This window comes from Mus musculus, chromosome 2 (genome assembly GCF_000001635.26).
Source record: "Mus musculus strain C57BL/6J chromosome 2, GRCm38.p6 C57BL/6J".
NCBI classification, from domain to species: domain Eukaryota; kingdom Metazoa; phylum Chordata; class Mammalia; order Rodentia; family Muridae; genus Mus; species Mus musculus.
Genome location: NC_000068.7, coordinates 6625246 through 6649411, shown reverse-complemented (window position 1 = coordinate 6649411; position 24166 = coordinate 6625246). Strand labels below are relative to the sequence as shown.

Genomic DNA, 24166 nt, shown 5'->3' with positions numbered 1-24166 from the left:
ATCCTTTCCTATTGTTCTGCTCAGTTCCTATGGGACAGACAGGACAGAGCCTGGGGCTTATTTTAAGACTAAGCAAAAACGTCTCAGCTTGAAGCAGTAAGGGAAAAGAATCATGCCACTGTCATAAAAAGGGGGAAACAACTCCAGATGTCAACTTGTCCACCATCATCACACTGTGCTGCACAGAATTTGGAGGAGTTCTGAAAGCAGCTGGGTTTACCCTGTGGTTTATTGATGAGGAAGCTTGGCTTGGTGGAGTGAAGTCTTCATAACCATGGAAGAAGCTACTACAGCTCCACCGCCCCTGCCAGCACGGCAGTGTTCTCCAGCACAGGTGAGGGCTCTGAGAAACAAACCAGGCAGCCGATTCCTCAGACATGGTGTAATGGCACCACTCACAGTCCTCACCCAGCCAAAGGAAAGCAATGACTGCTATCCTCGGGACCCAGATGTCGGCTGCAGAAGTACTCGTGTCTACCATCCCTTTTCCCAGCCTGCTTCCTGTTCTCTCTGTCCCACTGAACTGTTCTCATCAAGTGAAGAGGTAGGGTGAATGAATAAATCTGTTCATCGTGCTCTCTTGTTTTCATATGAATTTAAAGGAGCACTCACATTCAGGAGCAGACTGCTTTTGCCATCCCTTTAGGCCCACAGTTTCCATGGCACTGTTATACATCAGGGATAGGAGGGAAAGAATGACAGGAAATCCATCTTTACCCCTGGGAAGCTTAACTCAGTGACTTCAGCCATATTATATTCTCTGCTCTGTGAGGTGAGCAGCTGATGAGCTTGCCCAAACACCGTATCCTTGTTTCTTCGGAGGAGCATCTTTTTAAGTGCGTACCAAGGAATGATGTAAGATACTTTGTGCAAAGTAGTCTGTGATGTCCACCATACAGAGGTTGTATCAGCAAGTCATAGGAATTGTGAAATTGTAAATAAATTACTGCCATTTCATATATTTTATTTGCTGGATGTAGAGCAGAGATGTAGTTGCAGAACCTCAGCATAAGCACGTTTTTATCAGATGTTGCTTCTATATATATTTGTGTATGCAATTTCTGTTTTTCAGTGGCTTTCAAATTTTAAATAATTTAATAAAATAATACTAAATATTCCATCGATAAAAGTTATAGTTGGACCCTGGAGGAATGGTTCAACCGTAAAGAGCATTGGTCTCTCTACCAGAGAACCCAGGTTCGGTTTCCAGCACTGACATGGCAGGACACAGTTATCTATAACTGCAATTCCACATGATCCACAATCCTCTTCTGTCCTGCATAGGCACTGCACACATGTAGTATGTAGATACATATGCATGCAGAATACCAGTACATATAAAATAAAAAATGAAGCTAAAGAAAATAAAGAAAAAAGGTTTTAAAATAATAGTGCTTGTCTTTACTGTCCCGGGTACAGGGCCAAGAGTGCTATCTTATCTGCCTACCTACTAACTACCTACAAACCTATATCTGATAACATATAGATAATAAAATACTGATGATTTATTTTCTGTTTCTGGTTGCCTTTTCAACCAGACATCTGTTAAGATTAAGAGTGCCCCCAATGGAGGAGCTAGAGAAAGTATCCAAGGAGCTAAAGAGATCTGCAACCCTGTAGGTGCAACATTATGCACTAACCAGTACCCCGGAGCTCTTGACTCTAGCTGCATATGTATCAAAAGATGGCCTAGTCGGCCATCACTAGAAAGAGAGGCCCATTGGACGGGCAAACTTTATATGCCTCAGTACAGGGGAACGCCAGGGCCAAAAAGTGGGAGTGGGTGGGTAGGGAAGTGGGGGGGAGGGTATGGGGGACTTTTGGGATAGCATTGGAAATGTAATTGAGGAAAATACGTAATAAAAAATATTTAAAAAAAAAAGATTAAGAAAGCTAAAGTGATTATACCTAATAAATAATTTCAAATAACAAAATCATCAAATGAATATCTTTTATGACCTTGTCCAACTAGATGCAAGTAAAAAGTATACTTATCCTAGATGATAGGTTCCATTACCCCCAGCTTAGACCTGAAACCTTATAGTACTGAACCCTGTTTATAGCTCTTTCTTGCAAACATACTTTTAAATGCATAGAGTATAATATCGGTATTCCAGACAAACGTTTCAGCATGAAGCTCAGAATGACATGGTATTTAAAACTTACAAGTTACTTCTGGAAATTCCCATGTAATTTTTCAGGGCTTTATTTAACTATGGAAAGCGAAACCTCAGACTACCGCTTACTGTATAACCTAGAAAACAACTGTCATTTAATTGAGGTTTAGCTCCTGTCTTTCTAACTCATTGCCAGGATATGACTTAGGAACTATTATTTATAAGCTATCATTTAAGTAGGTACATGAACTCTTGTCTGGATTTTGATTAATTTGGGGGATTTTGTTTGTTTGGGTGTGGTGTGTGTGTGTGTGTGTGTGTGTGTGTGTGTGTGTAGCTCATAGAAAGTAACTATGACCACAGCTCCTCAAAAAAGTCCTCCCAAGTACCACTGAATCACTTGCTCAGGAATCTGTCTTAAAGTGTCTTTAAGTCATTTCTGAGTCACAGTTGTCCCAATGTGAAACCTTCCTAGGTCGTTAACCAAAATTAAGTATCTATGCAGAAAATAAAAGTCAAAATCTCAGCAAATCTTATAGCTAATTAAAATAGGTTTCTCTTTGTTTCACTTTCTTATGTGGGCCAACAGAGGAAGAAAAAAATATATGGAGTAGAGAAAGTAGGCTAAATCTAATGATAGTCACAGTGTAGGAGCTTATATTAGCCAGCCTCCCTACATTATAGATGAAGAACCTGGAACCCGAAAGGTCAGCTGAGAGTGTGCTAATATAACAACCAAGTATTGCTCAAAAAGGGCAACAAAGCAGGTCATGTCCTCATCGTCTGCCTGTGAAGTTATGCCAGACACAGTGTTTAGAGACTCAGAAATTCAGAGTCCAAATTACCAGTGTATTCATTCAGGCCGTTGGTGTTTTGTTTGTTCATTTTTATTTCTGAGTAAAACCTAAAGAACTCAGCAGCAGCAGCAGCAGCATCTCTCTGGCAATTTATCTAAAATGATCATGAGGCAGATGAGTTTAAAACAAATTAAAGAAGAAAATGAAAGCAACCCATAATACTCAACTCTGTCTGTAACTGCAACTAGAGCAGTGATTCCCAATTTCATCTGTAAGGTAAGACTTTGGGAATCTTGGAAATATTTTTAAATTATATATGCAAAGCTTTACCATGGGTAGAATAAATAAGACTCTTTTGTAGATAGGAGCCGAGCATCCATGTTTTTAAAGCTTCCCAAAGGGTTCCAGTGTTGGGTAAGTTTCAGACTGCCAGTTCAAGTAGACAGCATCAGCTCCAAGGACTGGGCATTGATGAACAAACATAGCGTTGACCTTTTTCTGTCACTGAGGTTTAAAGGCAGAGCCTGGCCCCAGCAAGCTCAATAGTCTACCAACCATGGCAGTTAAAGAGACGAGTGATACTATAGTGAGAAGCAGACACTGGAGACTTAATGAGAATTCTTTGAGAAGAGAAACGTGTAACAGCCCAGTCTCATAGAGAGCTTCTGGCAGAGGGTTAGAGATGTGCATAACTAAATTGTCTTGGCCCCTCTCGGCCCTGGTTCTGTAGGGGGCTTCCAGAAACTCCTTAGTTCTTGAAGGGACAAGTTGTTGCTCAGATGATTATTCATGCTTAAGGCGCAGCTCTACCATCGTAATTGCGTAGGGTTTGTCCTGTGAGGATCTGCTGTTCCTGAAATCCATGGTAACTGCAGGGTTAGGAACATTTAGCTGAAGACATTTAGGCACATTTTGGAGATCAGGAATATGATGGACATTGTAGTATACTCACAATAAGAAGTCTCAGTCACTCTTACCTTTGTGACTTTAGCTTTGAAGAAGAATGAGGTCAGTTAAATACTGTAGCTTTCAATCGATGTACCTTGACAGGTTAACGGGTATATTAATTACCTCCTTGTTGAGACCAAATTCCTAATAAAAGCAATTTGAGGACGGAAAGGTTTATTTGGGCTCACAGTTCAAGAATACAGTACATTGTGCAGGAGAAGGATGACAGCAAGAGTATGAGGCAGCTGGTCACACTGCATCCACAGCTGGGACAGGGAGAGGAGAGTGCTGATGCTCAGCTCCCTTCCTCCTAAGTGCAGCATCCCACCCCTTGAGTGGTACCCTCAACACTTAGTATGGACCTTCCCACCACAAACCCAGTCATGCGGCTCCCACAGACATCCCCAGTTGTTTGGCTCCTAGCTTATTCTAGATCCTGTCAATTTAACAATGGTGACTACTAGAGCATGCCCCAATGCATGTAAAGGTAAGCAGATACAATGTACAGTAAAAACAGAGATGCTATGATTTCATCCCATTTTTAGTGATTTTTAGATCCAACTGAGGAGCCAGTTCTTTTTAATAGGCAGTTTCTCCATCCCTTCCTGTGATTCATCAGGCTTCACCTCAGTGGGCTCTCATTGCTGATTGTCTTCCTCCAAGTATAACATGATCTTGCTAGTTCAAGGTGTGCTCTGCAAACTGTCAGCAGTAACAGCATTTAAGACTGGGTAAGAAATGAGGCTCTCGGGCTCACTTGAGACCTATGAATAAGTGAACCCCTAGTTCTTATCACACATACACACAGATAGATTGTTTTGTGTTTCTTCATTTTATGTGACACTCATTTCACAGTGCTTCTTGTCTATAGGATGAAATATCATTGTGTATACAGGACACACTTTTCAGAAGTTAAATTAAGTTATAGGTCATACATATAGTAAGATTTCAGAGGTACTTTTTGATAGGACTGAGTGTCACTAGAGCTGTATTCCTGGGTCTCTCTCATAGTAAACATGAGGCAAGTCTGAATATACATAAAGATGTACCTTTCGCAATTGCTGAATTGCTACACACATTCATCTGACAACTAAAAAGAAGCAAATCTACTATGGCACCAAAGACTCATTGGTGACATTTTCCCCCAGATGTTCAAAAAGAAATTAAGGTAATCCGACCACCTAGGAAAAGAAGTAAATAGATATACGAGGGAGTCTCGAGGTTTCTGGATCTTTTTTCTGAGTAACTATTTTCTGCTCTCATTGGTACTTAAATTTGCTGGGTAAATCTTTGAATGGGACTACATGGAGTTGATTCATCCAAGACTATACTACGGAGATTAGTGGAACTGGTGTTATTCCAAGCAGTTTTCCTTTGTTTTATTCCTGGCCAGAATAAATGAATCCTAAGGCATGAAGAGCAATTTTCTGCCCACAATGAGTTAATCAGTAATACTTAACAACCCATTTCTACTGTATAGAAGCCATAAGAATGGAGAGTTCCATCTGCTTCATCATTCATGAGTTTGAAATTACTTGCTAGGAAAGCAAATTATACATTATTCTGTTTTTCTTGCTAGCCACAGCTTAAAAGACTTTTGCTGAGGAAGAAAATTTACCAATCACATCGGTGCTAGGGCAGATCTAATACTGCATAATAAGGGATGCTGTGTATACACTCACCTCTCTACAGTTTAGAAGACCTTAAAAGAATGGCATCTTCCCTGAACAGTTGTAAGATTGCTTTCTTAGTGAGTTTTTGAGCTGGTCTTATTTCTCATAGATCAGGAGTTTTACAGTATGTGGTTCTTGTGAGTCCTCGTAGTCCAGTAGATATCCTTACTAGCAGCCTGTTAGTACATTTGTTTGTTACACATAAGACTAAGACTTATTTGTTTACATTAGTAGCTGTGCTTAATCAGTCCAGCATCAAAGGGTGAGCTTCAGTCAGTTGACCAAATACAGAGCAGCTCATGGGTAGATGATCCATGGAGAAAAGGAAGCCAATTAGAGATAATACATACCCCACGAGGAAAGCAGTCTCCAGGACTAACATCAGCCAGGTGGGGTGCTAGACCTCCACAGAAAATGGCACGCAGGAAGGGGTAAGTGGAATAGAAGAGGAAAGCCAAGCTTTTCTTAGAATTCTCATCACAGTCAGATAACTAACTCGAGGTAGAAACCTGTCAAATGAGTTTGTAAATATGCTTATCTACATTCGTCTTCTCATTTTGGTATTGCAGTATCTGAGGCTGCACTGGTAGATTGAGAATGAAAGCATAGCAGCTTCTTACTGATGTATTTCTGAAGGTTTAAATCTTCTCTGCTTTCTCATCAGTATCTATGCCTCTTAAGTCAGAGGAGTCCAATATCTCTCTCTCTCTCTCTCTCTCTCTCTCTCTCTCTCTCTCTCTCTCTCTCTCTCTCTCTCTCTCTCTGGCCCTTAGTCTTTGGGAAAAAAAATCTAATGTCAGTAGCTTACACAGAAGTGAAATCACATGGTCACAATCAGCATCTCAACTCACTAGTAAAATTAAGTCTGGACTCTGAACCCACTTGACTAATCTTGTTGCTTGGAAAGGAAGAAAAGAACAGAATTAAAGATGTTCTTATCCTTGTGGAAACTCAGATGGTCTTGATGACTAAGAGGACTATACTGATTTTTAAGGAGACATTCGTGTTATTATTTTACGTAATTTGCTTCAGAGGGATAACCTCATTCTTAGATGTGAGAGGAAGAAGAGAAGGCATGTTGAGTCCTTAGCTGGACTCTTAATGAGAGGCAACTCTGTCAAAGTGAAGTCCCAAGAGTCTTAACTCCAAAAATAGAAGCCTGTAGTCTCATACAATCATCTTCATTCTCTCGTGGATGCACTCTTTGAATAGATGCCAAATGCACCATTGAATGAGGAAAGCTGGGATGGAGTTAGTCAGTCCCTAGAATTGCCCATTACCCTTGGCATGCTCACAGTAGTGTGTAAGCACTGATATGTACATCCTGTAGCAGAAAACGCAAAAACAAGAAAACCAGATGACTGCTGAGTCGGAAAGGTTAAAAGCCTTCTTCCTCTTTCTCCAGCTTCCAGAACACTCCTGACCACATACTGTGTTGCCTGTGTACATGAGCACTCACAAGCTCATAATCATAGAAGAGTAAGAGTCAAAACATTTTGTTGCAGTCTACTGAACTAAGTGTTCAAATCCATCCTGCCACCTACTGGACTGAACCCTTCCTCCCTGTTAGCATTTCAGCCCTTCCCATGTTGAGGTCCAAACTCTTTGTGGAGAAAAAAGCATTGTCAGAACCCCACACCATAGATAGTACCCACAAGAGATGCTTCTGATTCCACGGACTTTCAGAGAGTAGCTTTGGTCAGAGACATCCTCTCAGTAAATAAGTAGATTATGTAAATGGAGGGATGGACTGGAGAGACTGGCTGCCATGAAGCTTCACGTGTCCTTCTGAGCTGGTGAGGCAGGAGTGAGGGGAAGGAGGGTGACCTGAAGCCTGAAGCCTCCCACAGCAGAGGGATAGAAGGCTAGTCTAGAAGCTAGAAGCACACAGTGACACCTGAGCATCTCCAAAGTCACAAAGCAGTTCTTCCTCTAATCTTTACGTATCAGAAGTAAAATTCAAACCCTATAATGCTTTACGGTTTATCACACACTTGTATTTATATCATGTATTTGTGTCATGTCCTCAAAATCAGTGCACTGACTTTCCTAATGTAATACTTGCTTCAAGCTTGAGTTTATTAACAAAACTTAAGGGTATCAAAAGATTCTATTATAAATTTTTAAAATTGGCAAAGCCTATATGGTCATACATAGACCTTATAATCTTAATTATGGTCTTCTTTTTACTACAAAATAAAGTGCCCAAACATCCCAAGCCCCAGTTAAATGTCTGATGTGCAGTCACGTAAGAAATTAGGGAAGTAGATTTCTTTTCACAAGTAAGTGCTGTCCCTCCATCGTTTCCAGCCTCATTCTAATTGGTCTGTGTGCTTCCCTATGTCTGCTTTTGCCATTTGAGTTTTAGTTACATGCTATGTATTTGAAAACTTCATCTTTGGATTTAATGTTTAGAAAACTAAGCTTAACTACAGAGTATCTGTAATAGAATAGTTGGACTGTCATCATCATTTCCCTAAGCTCTGCCAATAGGTAATTTCTGAATTTCTAAAGTTAGTAAAAGATGCCCCATATTAGAGTAGAAGGTGGAGATCAAAATGAGACAATTAAATGAACTCAGACTCATAAAGAATTTGCAACACTAGAAAGGAGATCTTCATTTGGAAAAGTTTCAACCAACACTAGTATTGTAGTAAGAAAAGAGACGGAGAAACACAGCCTCTGACTCAGCATCACCTAGTGCCCTGCTCGTGTATTTCATGGGCTTGTATTTAACCATGGCTTATGTGAAATTGTCTAGGAAGCATTTTTTTTCTCAATTTGTTGTCTCCTTTTACTAGGATTTCTTTTGACCAGATATATGTGCGGGGGAGGGGTGTAGGGGAGAGGAGAATGGAAACACACAGCAAGAGAATATAAATCATTTTGTCTTAAACATAATTTAGAAAGAGAAATTACTTTGGTTATTTGCTTTTATTCAGTTAGTAGGAATCCCAAAATGTATAGAGGCAATTAAATAAATAAAACGAAAGATAATTTTGACTAAGGTATGGAATTTACTTTTCTATTGTAAACTAATCAAATTGTGTATTTTTTTAAATGAGAGATTGCAATTTGCAGAAAGGTGCATATACTAGACATTAATTAATATGGCATAAAATTACTCAGTTCAGGATTCAGAAACCAAGCTATGAAAGTATCGTTGGAATATAGGATTTGGTGAGGCTTTTCCATTGTGTTGATAAAAATACATGTATTGTGTCAGGTTCAAGATAAAATACAGTTGGCTTAAATTTTGCAAGTTAGTTTTGAGACCAGTCTTAACAATTTGTTTGTTTGTAGTAATTCTATGATGAGTTCAGATTGTCCTAAAGCTGAAAGGAAGATATCAGTTACTAGGTAAAGCATTTTTCAGTAATAGTAAGGCATTGAAGTTGTTTGAAGTAAATGAAAGAAGCTGTTTGTTGAGTGCAAAATACTAGCTAATGGTGGACTTGGAGTGCAGAGTCAGGTTATAAAGACTGCTTACCTTGAGTGAATCTGGTAAATCTGGGGCTGGGGGATGGCGTTAGTTAATCAGTCAGTCAATTAATTCAGAGGAGCCTGGTTCTCTTGTGGAGGATCTGGATTTGGTTCCAACACTCATCAGATGTCTCCAAACCACCCAGAGCTCCAGAGCCACCAGATTCAAAGACCCTGGCCTCCTGGGCACCTGCTCTCAGGTACATGTTCACACACGCACGCACGCACGCACGCAATAAAATTTTTTTTTAATCTTTGAAGTATACGCTTCGTATAGAACAGATTTACAAACGTTATGATGCAAAAAGAAGCACCGTGTATATACATAAGAAAAGGGGTTCTTGTGCTTCTTTGTGGGTTAGCATATGGCAGAAGTTCCAAAAAGAAAGCATCAACCAGCTTGAATGAAAGAGAACCACTGTATTGCAATGAGAACCAAGCTGGCAAGAGTGCCCTGGGTTGAAGTGTGCAGTGCCCTGCAATCCAGGCCAAAGAGCTAGGAATCAGATTAGAAGATGCTTGGTGTTGAGCAAAGGAAAACTAGACCTAAGCTTCAAGAGAATTCAGACAGCAGTGGTATAGAAAACAGTTTGGCAGGCAGAAACCAGAACAGCTGAGGAAGACACGGACAGCATTCAGACTGGCAGAAGTGAAGACCAGCCTAAGCTAATGGCTGTGGAAATAGGAAGAAGTGTGACAAGAGATAAAGTGAGTAAAAATGGGCCCGAGCTGGAAACTCCAAGAGAAGAAAATTAAGCATATTTAAGTGTTCAATACATAGTGTTCTGTGGTGAGGTTTATGCCGGGGCCAGAGGAGGGCACTCCACGAGCAGCAGTCTCAGTGCAGTACCTAGGTTTCCTCTGGCCACTAAAGCTTAAGTCTAGTTGGACAGGTTTCTCTTTCCAAAACTGTTTCCTGTGAAGATAAAGCAATGATGTGTCTTTAAAAGTCTGCATAAAGATTTCTCTGGGAAGCAATTCAAGAAATCACTACTAAGGACGCGAAACACCAGTGAAAATGTTTGAGACATTCCAGGTGAGGAGACTCTCCAGCTTTTACACTAAGAGAAAACGCAGGCAGAGGGGTGCAGGTGACTGCATGGTGACCTCTGTCCTGTGTGCAGGCCTCTGTTCATCCCAGCTCTGGAGATGGCGAACTGACAAACCTGAAAGCACCTAAGCCTGGGGACAGAGCAAGGCCACATATGATCATTATGGACAGAGACTAATAGCAATAAGACAATTTATTTTAAAACTAGACTCATTTAAGGTATGAGAGTATACTAAATTTATGGTATATGGGATTTCATAGTAGAAGTGTACACACACTAGCAGGTCATTGAGCTACTCCTTAATGGCCAGGTAAGGCATTACTGTTTCTGTGTATGCCATTGCTCCACTGAACATCATGTCTAACTTAGCATCTGTTTAGTATCTGGACAAATGACTGTTGGAGCATCATTGCTGACTTTGGAAGACTGTTCAACAATAAAAAGAAATAGTAAGAAAGGTTATTCGTGAATTTCCACGTCGTCATCAGAAAGGACCCCTTTCTCTTGATGTTGGGTCATTAATCAGCAGTGGTTTTGATCTCCAGGCTGTCACTCAAGATTTTTGTACTCTTTTGGTCTAATAGTAGCTGCTGTGTCTTTAATCTCAGCAGCACTGTAAATCTTAGTTTTTCTCATGTTGAATTCCCACATTTATTCCCATTTTCAAATGGTTTCATACCTTTAAGTTTATTTTTGTTTGGGAGGGGGATTGTTTTGTTTTTATCTTTCATGCATGTATATCTTAAGAAAACTAAGTACAGTCTTAGCACGTTTTGCTTGTAATTAGTAGTACAGTTGTCTAGACCAGATATTTATATCACAGAGATACAGTGTCAAGTTGCAAAGGACCAAAATGTTACCCAAGAAATGTGTACTCAGTAAGTGCTAAGCACAGTAACAGCAGTGCCTTTTGCCAAAGAAATCACCATGTTTATGAAACATATCTGTTAAGAGAGTTAAAAATGGCCTAGGGGTGATAGAGATTGCTCAGTGGTTAAGAGCACTTGCTGCTCTTGCAGAAAACCCAGGTTTGGTTCCTAATAACCACATCACAGTTCACAATTATCTATAGCTCCAGTTCCAGGGAATTGGTATCCTCTTTGGTCTCTGGGGGTACCAGGCATGGATGTTGTATGCATACATAAATGCAGGCAAATAGTCATTAATACACATAGAAGAAAAATAAACCAGTTTTTTTTTTTAAGTAACATTGGTTTGCCTTTATCACTAATATGTCAAAGAAGCCAGGCATGTTTGATTTGGAAGGCAAAGTCAGGCAGATCTGAGTTCAAGGCCAGGCAGGTCTATAGAGTGTGTTCCAGGGCAGTCAGGACTACACAGAGAAACTTTTAAAAAGGAAGGAAGGGAGGGAGGGAGAGAGGGAAAGAGAGGGGGCAGAATGAAAGGAAAGGAGAAAGGAAAGGAGAGGAGAGGAGAGGAGAGGAGAGGAGAGGAGAGGAGAGGAGAGGAGAGGAGAGGAGGAAGAAGAGGAGAGGAGAAAGGAAAGGAGAGAGGAGAAAGGAAAGGAGAGAGGGAGAAAGGAGAGGAGAGGAGAGGAGAAAGGAAAGGAGAGAGGAGAAAGGAAATGAGAGGAGAGAGGAGAAAGGAAAGGAGAGGAGAGAGGAGAAAGGAAAGGAAAGGAGAGAGGAGAAAGGAAAGGAGAGGAGAGAGGGGAAAGGAAAGGGAAGGGAAGGGAAGGGAAGGGAAGGGAAGGGAAGGGAAGGGAAGGGAAAGGAAAAAACATTACCTGTTTTAAATAGCACTTTTTTTGAAAGTTTTTTTTTAATGGCCTATTCTACCTCTTTCAAAATTATTCATTTTTCTTCTTATTTTAGGAACAAATAAAGCAAAGTGGAAGCTTGTGTTTTTATCTAGTATGAAAACAGAATCTAATCACAGCTAATGAGTATAATACATGCTCGTGTGTATCTCTCTTGTTTGGTGTGCATTTTATACACAGAAGGTAGCATGGGCTGAATAACTAGGGTGCCAAGTTACAGATGGGGTTGGAAATGTTATTTGACAGCCGATTAGAGTAATCTGTCAGAAATGATGACTTAATCACCATAACAGACTCCAAATTCCCTCATAGAATTCTACCCAGAGTAATCTAATTTTCTTGCCATATTTTATTTTCCATTTTGCCAAGACTAAATAGTCATACTGCTTGTTTTATCCCCTTTACTACACTGCATTATTCTAGCAGAAATATTAATAGGTCATGTCATTGTGACTTGAAAGGCAGAATTGGAGCCCACTAAGCCAAAAGCAGACACGGAATTCTGAGTTCTCTGTGTTTTCTATCACCGTGTTGTTATTGTGTATCAAAAAGCTCAGAGTTGAACATTGCTTCCCAAGGACCAGAAAAGGCCATTCTTTATAGTGTATTCTTTTAGCTTTCAAATGGACCCTTACAAAACTCCTCAGGGCAAGTTCTGTGTAAAAATGATCATAATAACTTTATTGGACACTTTACATAGCTCAATGGCTCTGAGAAAGAAATCATAATTTTTTTCACTGAGTTTTTCTCCAGTTGTGATTTGCCATGGGAAGAAAATTTTATGTCATAGTTCTTGTTACTATCCATTCAAATAAGCTCCTCTTTTTTCTGGGCTTAGAACACATATATAAAAGTGTGCCAGCAAACAGTGATTGAGAATTCCCCGTGTACCCACTATGGTGACGCAGTCATAGTGCTCCAGAAGAGCGATGAGGAATGGCCATGTGGCTGAGGGTGGGTGAGTCTGCACTCTGCTCTTCCACGAATGTGATCTGCAGAAGGTGACCTCTTTCTGTAGAGTTTATAAAGAATGGTTGGAACAACTGTGATAACAAGTAAACTAAGTAGTTAACATAGCCTTAGTATGAGTATAATGGCTTACGTATTGGAAAGTTGTTCATACACTGATTGATTTTAAAGATTTCAACTAGAGATAATCATACTAAGTGAATTAAGGCAATCTCAGAAAGACATTTTAATGTGTTCATTTGTATTTTCTAGAATGTTCATACATACAGAAAACTACATGTGTATGGAATAGAGGTTATGGGCTCTTGCCACAGATAGACATGAGTGAACATTCTGACCCCTGTGTATTGGCTGTGTGACTTTGCCAGTGTATTTTTCCCTGCCCTCTTGATTCTTCTAAATATCAACTTGACAGGGCCATTGAGAAAAATAACTGGCTAACTTACAAGAAACCTGTAACGCATGCCTGAAAAATTAAGAGTGAAAAGATGACTTCCTCTGTTTTCATAATTGATAAATATTGATTAATGTCAGTAATCAATATTTTGTTTTGACTGATCTGAGAAATTCTTTTTGTCATGTGTTCCTACTGAGCAGTCATTCTTGTAACTATATCTTAGCTGGTTTACGACTGGAAGAAAAGCAAGTGCAGAGGTTCCTGCTCAGCGATGATAAGTTGATGGTTCCAGAGACACCCTTGGTGCTCATCTCCTAATGCAGAGCATGATGTCACAGTAACTAGAAGGATGCCAGTACATAAAGTAGCAAGACGAGATAACTGTGTGCTGTCTTGCTCTCAGAGTCATCCATTTCAGAGAATTGCCTACCTACAGTTGGTGGCAACTCTCTCACAACTTATCATTCACAAATTCACTTTTATAAAAACTCTGATAGTATAGTATAGTTGCATTTGTCTCATAGTTATTATACAAACAAGATACCAAGTACCCTACATAAATCATTTTTTTTGTTGTTGTTGTCATGGAGTGACATAAACATGCTAGTGTTTTGGTTTTGGTTTTGGTTTTTACAAACTGGAACCTTTTCGTTCTCATTGAACATGGAGCTCTTTCATAGATTTGCCTGTTTCACTCCCCTCTTTCTTTACTTTTAAAGATTTTGTTACAGTAAGCATATTATAATATATGCCAGCATAGCTGGTCTATATGAAGCTATTGTAATAGCTTTAATAATGAGACTATAACGGGACTTTTGAAAATCTATTTCAGGTTTGCAATGGCATTTTTAATATCTTGTGTGAGAGGTGATTACTTCATCAGTTGGTGATGAACTTGAGTTCTCCTCTGTGTAAGAACTCATCCAAGCTATGGTCTCACTGTCCTCTGACTTCCTTAGTGATAGGTGGTATAACTCATAGTCTTCCTGTAGGCACACTGGAACTGCGCACACAGGTTAGGTTAGAGGAGCCATGGTCTAGGCTCCTCCACAATGTACTTTCTAAACACCGGTCACTCATTTTCATTTTCGTCACCCACAGCTGGCTGCTTCTGTGATGAACCTAAAACACTTTCGGGGGTGGACCGTAGCTGTTCCAATCAGGAAATTGCCATTCTGGGCACCAGTAGTAGACAGATCAGTTCTAGGTCGCTTTGTATATATGAAGGGAAAAGAGGAAAGTGAGCACCTTGTACTGACCCATTAAGAGGAGGGGTCAAAGTGGGGAGGCTTGATGCAGGAATCCTGTGTACTGCAGCACCAGTCAGGGTGCATCATACAGAACAGGCTGTATGTTGTAGATGGTGCAGAGTCGTAGCTTTAGGGGAGAAAAGATGGTGATGTATGAATTTGTTCTCACTTGAAGTTAAGCAGCTCCACATAAGCATCCCTTAGTGTGCTGAAGTAAGATCTGTTGCTTTGCATTGTTCTGCTTTGACTAATATATGATGCTAGTAGTTGATTGTAACTGAAATGACACTTAGAACTACCCAAACCCCAGTGAAAAAACGAGGAAGAGAGCTATTAAATTTTCCCTTTTCATTATGTTCCATTTGATTCAAAACAGATAAAGCTAAATAAAGACCAAGAAACTAGCCAGCAAGTGTAACTGTGGGCAAAATGTTGTTATTCCATAGTGAATGAATAGAAGGTTCCTATAGATCAGCAATATGAACTAAACAGAACAGTGTCTCTAGTAGCATATGTAGCAGAAGATGGCCTAGTTGCCCATCAATGGGAGGAGAGGCCCTTGGTCTTGCGAAGATCATATGCCCCAGTACAAGGGAATGCCAGGGCCAGGAAGCAGGAGTGGGTGGGTTGGGGAGCAGGGCAGGGGGAGTGTATAGGAGACTTTCAGGATAGCACTTGAAATGTAAATGAAGAAAATATCTAATAAAAAAGGGAATATAAAAAAATCTATAGGAGTACAAATCTAGTCAGCTTTGTTCATAGAAATGCCAACCTAACGTATGTTAGGTCCACTGCACACCTCTGAGCAGTGTCTGTCTGTAAGGATCTTAGGTCCACTGCACTCCTGTGAACCCTGTCTGGTGTAAAGCTAGCACCTATCACTTTTCTCATGAAAGCAAGCTCTCCACAGAGAGGAGTGTGGGTTTTCTGTTTGCTCCCAAGACACCTGAGTCAAACACAAGCTGTGGACGCATTACTCCCTGTTTCATCACAACTCAGAAAAACTCCCCTCTACATGCCAGAGACTGGTGTTTCTAAACTTGATAGATTGATCAGAAATTCAGGCAGATTGTGACAGTGTAGACAGGTCACTGAATATGTCCCTCCAACAAGGCCAGTTTTATGTGATTGTGAAGACAAACTCCTTGTTCTCCCCACCTCTGGAAAATCTTGACAATCCTATGTGCTCACTTGCTGCTAAGAACTGGATGTAGTTCAGACTGGAATTCCTTACAACTGCTGAGACATTAGACACTGAAATGGAGACTGGCAAGTTCTCTGAGCCTTTTCTACTCTGATGGCATTAGTCAGAACTTCCAGGTGCAGTGCATAACATGGAAGTCTCTCACTGGACCACTCCAGCCTAGGCAGCAGGTTCCATAGTCAGGTTGGAAGGTGTTAGGAAGCAGCGTACTGTCAACACTGGTTTCATCTTCAGCTCTTTTGGGGGGGGGGGGTGGACACTTGACTGCTGCTCTGTTTTATTTTCTTGGACAAGACACTTGTTTGTTTTTTTAATGCAAAAATGCTTTTTTAAAAATTTATTTTTTTACACTCCATATTCCATTCTCCCCCCCCCATCCACCCTCCAACTACTCCACATCCCACACCTCCTCCCCACACCCCCTGTCTCCATGTGGATGTCCCCATCCCCCACCCCACCTGACCTCTAAACTCCCTGGGGCCTCCAGTCTCTTGAGGGTTAGGCGCATCATCTCTGAATGTACACAGACCCAGAAGCCCTCTACTGTCAGCTCTTAAGAAAGGTGCTGAGGATGTGACTTCTAGCTGCCAATCCTAGTGATGAGGCCAGTTTTAGTTCATGGTTGAGTAGTCAAATCATTTGCTTCCTTGGAACGTATTCATGAATACGTCCTTCTTTCCTTGTCATACTAGGCTTCAGCTACTTTGATCATAGTGAGTGGTCTTCTTTCTTTTAAGAACTCCTGTTGCTTTGATCAAAAAGTCTATAATAACCATTCTATAATAGCATGGTTTGCTTAGAATGTCATAGCGTCATTCTATAAGAATGCATCTCATTTTCACTTGCTTTGTGCCTTTGCATATGAGTTCTCTTCTTTGAGATGTCATTCCTCCAGCTTTTGATAGTACTAGGAAATAATGCACGGACTTCATGCTTACTTCTTAGGTGCTCCACCGCTAACCTGTATCACTAGTCTTCTTTGACTTTTCAACATGGTTTTACAAAGTTGCTCAGGTTGGCTGTGTACCAAGTCTATAGCCTAGGCAGACTTTAAACTCACAATCCTTGTACCATAGGCTCAGCAAGAATGTATTCAAGAAGCAACATCTTAAGACACCATATTCAATTCCTGCTTCCTTAGTCTGTATTTGGCATTTCTGAGTTCCCATATTGTCTTAGCTCAGCACATACTCCGCTCTAGAAAACTGTTGATGGATCTGTCTCAGTGTCCTCTACATGGTCCATCATGACAGACCCTTTCATTTCCTTCATCTTACAGAATGTATGAAAATGAGCAGTTCTTAACATAGTACTGATTAAAGACCTTTCTCAAAAGTTGCAGTACTTTACACACTTTGTCCACATTCTCTTCAGAATGTACCCAAGTAGACCACCCACTCAAGACTTCACCATAGTAACAGCCCAGGCTTCTGTGGATGGGATGTTACCCCCTGGACCTAATAAAGAATAAAACAGAGTCCGGGCCTATAGTGGCAGTGGCTGCTTTACTATGGCTGCCATTACCTTTAGATATTCTAAGGTCAGATACTGTCCAGCTGCAGGAAGATGAGGAATGAAGAATTACTGTCCTACTCTACTAGTCATAAAGCTACAGAGACCAAGTGCTGTGGGAGTTTAAAAGAGGAGAAGACTTTCACCTAAGGGTGTGTTTCAGGCTCCTTTGTGGGAACGTTTGCCAGCGCTGGTGAGTAAAGCCTGGAGTTCTTAGTTAAAAGCCCATATGTCCAAGTCCCGTGGTAGACATTCAGTGAAGAGGCAGTGTGGTCTGGAGAGTCATCACTGGATTAAAAGCAGGGAGATTAGACTTCTGATCCCAGCTCTGTCATTAACCAGCTGTGTGTCTTTAGTGAAGACCCTTGTTCTTCATAACTGCAACTGAGAGCAGCTTTAGAATAAAAAGATGCTGCTCCTATGGCTCCCAGATCTCTCCTCTAGTGTATTGTGTATGTCACAGATAAGGCTACAAGGCGTAGCACTTAGGCCTGACGCTCACAACACCTGATGCTTTTCTGGTGTTTGTCACTTCCTTTTATAAAATGTGCGTATCAGTCACAACAGTGGACAGTAGGTGTCGTAAGGGCAAGAGCTGCATTCATTTCATCTTTACGTTTCCATACAACATGTACATATAAACACTTCCATCTCTTGTGTCTTTAAACTGTAAATCTCACATGACTTTGCAGTATATTAACCCATATCATTCTTTATTGTCTTGAAAGGGAAAGGTGCCATCTTCCACTGTTTGCATCTATCAAGATTCGTATCTTCATCCCTTTGTAACTATGAGAAGCAGTAGTCTTCATTTATCACATGCACTGTTGTCTTCCCCGTCACTCACTTCTCTGTTTACCAGAACCTGCATTTGGCACCACTATCTTACTGCCTTGAATAAGAATCCCTAAATAAAGCTTTCTTTACTTTTACTGTCTGTGTATGAAGGTCTTACCTGCATGTATGCATATGCACCATGTGCATGTAGTGCCTCCAAAGGACAGAAAGTTCCCCTAGAGTTAAAGCCAGTGTGAGCCACCATGTAGGTACTGTGACCTGAATCTGGGTCCTCTGCAAGAAGAGTCGGTGCTCTTAGCCACTGAGACATCTCTCCACTCCAAAGTCCTCATTCTTGGAACTCCCCATCATGGCCCCCTGCCCTTCTGCCAGCTCCTTGCTCTGTCCTCTCAAGATATTGTCTTCCTGACGTATACCCTCAGTGGTTCTGTCCTGGCTGCTGGCTCTTGTTAGTCCATCAATTCCTGGGATTTCCACTGCTGCCTCCCATACTGAATCCTTTGTCAAGCTTGAGCCCTGCAGTTCCAACATCTTGTTAGCCATAGTCATATCAAATTTAGCGTATTTAGGCTGGCATTCATTCCTCTGACATGATTCCTCTAATTTTTCCTAATTGATCAATGACTCTTTGATCTGGATGGCTGTCTGTGTGTGGAGTTCTTCTACCTCAATCCCCAAAAGAGCCAGTTAGCACTGAATTTTATAACTTCATAATATTACTGGGGCTATTTACTAGCTGCCATCCTGACTCCTGTGTCTTTTATGTAATCCATCCTCAATGGTATCACCAAACTGAATTTTTTTTTCTAAACTCAAAATTCTGCCCAGTTGCCTTTACTGCTTAAATCTCGTATTCCCCCAATACACTTCACAAACCATCAATTTCTTAGCTTACAAGATCCTCTAAGACCTGGATGCTAACCACTCTCACAGCCTCCTGCTGCCCTTTAAGACCTGGATGCTGACCACCCTCACAGCCTGCTGCTGCCCTCTAAGACCTGGATGCTAACCACCCTGGCAGCCTTACACTACCCATTTTGCTGGCATGATAAACTCCTTTTGGAAAGAAATATATTCACTTTTTAGTTTCTTTATTGACTATATAGATTTTTTTCTCCATATAATATATTCTGGCTATGGTTTCCAGTTCCTGCCTATATTACCTTCCATCCAGATCTACCTCCTTTCTCTTTCCTTGAGAGGTGGGGGACAGGCATTTAAGGGATAATAATAAAATAAAATAAAATAGCAAAATGAAATAGGACAAAAAATGGACAAACGGAAGAAAGCCAAAGAAAAAGCACGAGAAACACTTATAGAATCAGAAAGACACACGTTAGTAGACACAAGAATACCATAAAAACACAAAACCAGAAGCCATAATATGTACACAAATGACCTGTAAGGTTGAAAAAGATTCCCTGATAAAACATGAGACAAAGAACTTCCAAAGGTGCCATTGACTTATGTGTTGGCTATCTACTGCTGGCCATGGGTCCTACCATTAAGTGTGGATTGTATCCCAAACAGTGATGTTGTTTAGGGAAAAAACAAAACAAAAAAAAAATAAAAAACAAAACAAAGCTAAAAACACAGAAACAAAACAGAGCAGAGCCCACTGGCAGTAAAATGACTCCTGATGGATCCTAATGGCATTCTGTACTCGCAAATCAGTGCCTTGCTCAGCCATCATCAGGGAAGCTGCCTCCTGCAGCACATGGGACAAACATAGGTCCTACAGCCAGACAGTATGCAGACAGTGAGAGACCTTGGAACACTTGACCTTAATTGTATGTGTCCCTCCAGTAAAAGGAGACAGAAAGCATGTAAGAGCCAGAGGGAATGGAGACACCAAGAAAACAAGGCCTCTAAATCAACATGATAAATGCACAAATGAACTCACAGAGATTGGAGCAACTACCATATATGGAGTCTGCCTGGGTCTGCACCAAATGGGGCCATAGAGATGAAAGAAGTAGTAGGCTAACAACCGTCCACTCCTAAACTAGTACTCTCCAATATAGAACCACTTGCAAATGAACATTTAGTTTCCTCCCTCCCAGGGAATCTCACTGGAGAAACAAACTACTCTATTATTATTATTATTATTATTATTATTATTATTATTTTACATACCAATCACAGTTTCCTCTCCCTCCTCTCCTTTCAGTCCCTTCCCCCATGACCCATTCTCCACCCTCCACCCACCCCTCACATCTACTCCTCCATTTCTCTTTAGAGAAGGGCAGACCTTCCTATGGATGTCAAGCAGCCCTAGAGTCTCAAGTTACAGTGAGAGTAGATGCATGCTCTCCTAGTAAGGCTAGACAAGATAACCCAGTAGGAGAAAAGGGTCCCAAAGGCCGGTGACCGAGAGACAGCCTCTGCTCCCACTATTAGGAGTCCCACACAAAGACCAAGATACACAACTGTAACATGTGTGAAAGACCTAGGTCAGTCCCGTGCATGCTTCCTGATTGGTGGTCTAGTCTCTGAGAGCACCTATGGGCCCAGATTGATTGGTTCTGTAGGTTTCTTGTGGTATCCTTGATCCCTCTGGCTTCTGCAATCCTTCTTCCCCCCCTCTTGCACAGGATTCCCTAAACTGCTTAATATTCAGCTGTGGGGTTCTACATCGGATTCCATCATTTGCTTGGTAAAGCCTCTCTGATGACAATTGAGTTAGGCACCAATCTATGAATAGCAGAATAGTATTAGGAATCATTACATTGTCTTTTTTTGTTTGTTTTTCTTTTTGCCAGTCATGTTTGGTTCTATCCTAGGTCTCTGAAATATCCAGCCTCTGGTTCCTGACCATCGGGGCAGTGTAAGGGATGGTCTGTCTGTCTGTCTCTCATTCATTCTCTCTCTCTCTCTCTCTCTCTCTCTCTCTCTCTCTCTCTCTCTCTCTCTCTCTCTCTGCGTTGGTCTCAAGCTGGCCTAGTCATTGATTGGTGTCTTAGTCGGGGTTTCTATTCCTGTACAAACATCATGTCCAAGAAGCAAATTGGGGAGTAAAGGGTTTATTCAGCTTACACTTTCCACATTGCTGTCATCACCAAAGGATGTCAGGACTGGAACTCAAGCAGGTCAGGAAGCAGGAGCTGATGCAGAGGCCGTGGAGGGATATTACTTACTGGCTTGCTTCCCCTGGATTTCTCAGCCTGCTTTCTTATAGAACCCAACACTACCAGCCCAGGGATGGAACTACTCAAAAGGGGCCTCTCCCCCCTTGATTGCCAGTTGAGAAAATGCCTTACAGCTGGATCTCATGGAGGCATTTTCTCTCTTTTTTTTTTTTTTTTTTTTTTTGGTTTGGTTTTTCAGGACAGGGTTTCTCTGTATAGCCTTGGCTATCCTGGAACTCACTTTGTAGACCAGGCTGGCCTCGAACTCAGAAATCCACCTGCCTCTGCCTCTCAAGTGCTGGGATTAAAGGTGTGCGCCACCACGCCCGCCCGGCTTTCTTTTTTTTTTTTTTTTTTTTTTTTTTTGGCATTTTCTCAAGTGAAGCTACTTTCTCTGTGATAACTCCAGCCTATATCAAGTTGACACAAAACTAGCCAGTACAGTTGGCCATTTCCTCAACTACTGTACCATCTTTAACTCAGCACATCTTGTAGGCAAGACATATTGTAGGTCAAAGGTTGTGTGGTTGAGTTGGTGTCCCAGTCTTGCCTGTTACAGAGTATGGCCTATTCAGACTCCGTGTCCCCCATTACTAGGAGTCTTTGCTAGAGTCACCCTTGTAAATTCCCTTATAAATTTCCATTAACCTAGGTTTCAAGATCATCTCAGAAATGTCCCCCAATAACAGTTGTCTTTCCCAATACTCTTTCCCTCATTCTCCTCTCACCTGATCCCATCCCCAACCTGCCCTCATCCAGGTCCCTTGACCTACTCTTAAGGGTGGGTTATACCTCCATCAGTAGAGAAATGGCCAATAGAAGAAGAACTCAAAGGCATCTCTGGAGGGTCCTTGTTTCAACATGTTATCTCAGGGCTTTTTTCTCTTTTAATTTAATTTTATTTTTAAATTTTAGCTTATTCATATATTTTCCCTTATCTTTGTACCCTATAGATCCTTTGCATGTGTATTATGGCTTTCAGTTTAGTGTTTTTATAGGGTTCCAGAGTGTGCAAATGACTGGGTCTTTAATTCCTGTACCTTCTTTTGGGCTCTTTTCTTTCTGTTGGTTTTATCCAATTCCAATGTGTTAGTTTTTGTTTTTATCTTATTATACTTTATTTATTTTATTTTATTATTGTTCCTTAGAAGCCTGTTGGTTTCCTAACGAGACAGAAAGGGAGTAGAGCCAGATGGCAGGAGAGGAGCTGGAAGGAGCAGAGGGATAGGAAACCATAGTCAAGATATATTGTGTGAGAAAAAAAATCCTCTACTTTCAGTAAAATCAGGGGAAAGAGTTGTTTGGCTTGTATCCCCATTGAGATTCCATTGAAGAAAACAAATTTCTCATTTGCAAGTGGTTATCAGTTGGAGATAGCTTCTGGGTTAGGGATGGGAGCTGGTGTCCACATCTCTCAGCACTGGGACCACATGTGGTGCAGACCAGAGCAGGCCCTGTGCGTGCTGCCACAGTCTTTGAGTTCCTACGTGTTGGTTCTGCTGTTTTTAAAAGACCTCGTTTCCGTGGTGTCCTTCATCCCCTCTGGTTCTTACACTCTTTCTGCCTCCTATTCTAATAGTCCAATGAGCTCTGAGAGGAGAGATTTGATGCTGCCATCCCTTTAGAACTGAGTATTTCAAGGTCTCTCACTCTGCAAATTGTATGACTGTGGTTCTCTATCTTTGTTCCCTACTACTGCAGGAGGAAGCTTCTCTAATGATGGCTGGGCAAAGCCCTGATCTATGAGTAGAGCAGAATGCATTAGGAGTCATTAGGTTTTCCCATAGGTCCCTGGCCTACCTTGTCTCAGGTTCTTGGCCAACTGAGCAGTGTCATATACAGCTTCACTTTTACCATTGTGTCATTGCTGGGACATCCATAGGTTTGACAAGCCATCTTCTCTCTTCTGCTAGCAAGTCTGAGATCTGGAACTAGATACCATGATTGCTAGGAAACTTTCTCTTTCTTAACTGTGTGTTTCCTCTCCTCCAGCACTTAGCATTTGCTCTGCTGTTTGCCAGCCATATAGCACCTGAGGGGAAAAACTTCTTTCAAGGCCTTTGCTAGCTAACTGGCTATAGCCTGGAGCCTAATACAAGAAGACCATGCTTGCTAAGTGTGTGGGCAGATGGAAGCAAAGGGTAACCTACTCAAAGGCTCTGTTGATCATCCTTAAACCTTGTTCTCTCCTGATTTCGTGGCCACACCAGAACTTCCTACAGTTTTCTTCTGTGGTATTTTTTAGGACTATTTAGGACACCTGAACATTACATCCTCAAGTAGTGTCTGCTCTACAAATTAACTATATGAATGTATGGAGTGGAGATGCTAGTAGGTGCTGCATCTCAAGGCCATGCTCTATGGATAAAAACATCCTGTCTATAAAGGCATACAGGCAGCTCTAAATTACTTAGGGTCTTATCCCTTGGCAGTTCTTTCTTACTGTCTTCTTCCCTTGTATTCTAAAGACACTGGTGGGCATTTGGTGCACATGGACTGCCTGATAATAATGTCCCTATCACATAAGTGCCATAACTAAGTACCATTTCCTTTCATTTAAATTAGATAAAACCCAGAGCTGTGGCTTGCAAGTAATGGAAGTCCACTGGGGAAATTAAAAGTTCACAAAGAGCAGACCCATTATAATAAAAGCATTTGCACAGCCAGTGATTCCATCCATCCTGGGGCTTCCTTATTCCTTGGAGTAAGATGAAATATCAAATAAGAGGACCTTTGGAAATACTTTGAGGAATTTAGTTTAATTGGAAATAGTGGGAGCATTCCATGATTAGAGTAAACTCTGGGTCATACACAGCGGTGTTATCAGCTTTGTAGAACGAACCATGAAGCATCCATGTCTGCCATGGTTCGGATCTCAGCCTCATTTGTTTCAAGTTTTTTGTCTTCTGCATATATGCTAACTGTACTTCTAAGGCTCGTGTCTCTCTCCTTCCCTTGCTCCTGTCTTTCTCTCCTGTATCCCAATGGTTCTATTATTTAGTGGTAACTAAATCAAGCCACTTGAAGACCTTCATGTCATTTCTATTGAGACCTGAGG

The 24166-nt window shown here is 41.2% G+C and overlaps 1 protein-coding gene across 53 annotated transcripts in view; it reads left to right on the top strand.

Annotated features, from left to right (window-relative positions):
* Celf2 (CUGBP, Elav-like family member 2) overlaps positions 1–24166 on the top strand; it is an 856648-nt gene that overhangs the window by 746930 nt on the left and 85552 nt on the right. The gene's annotated exons all lie outside the window — the stretch shown is intronic.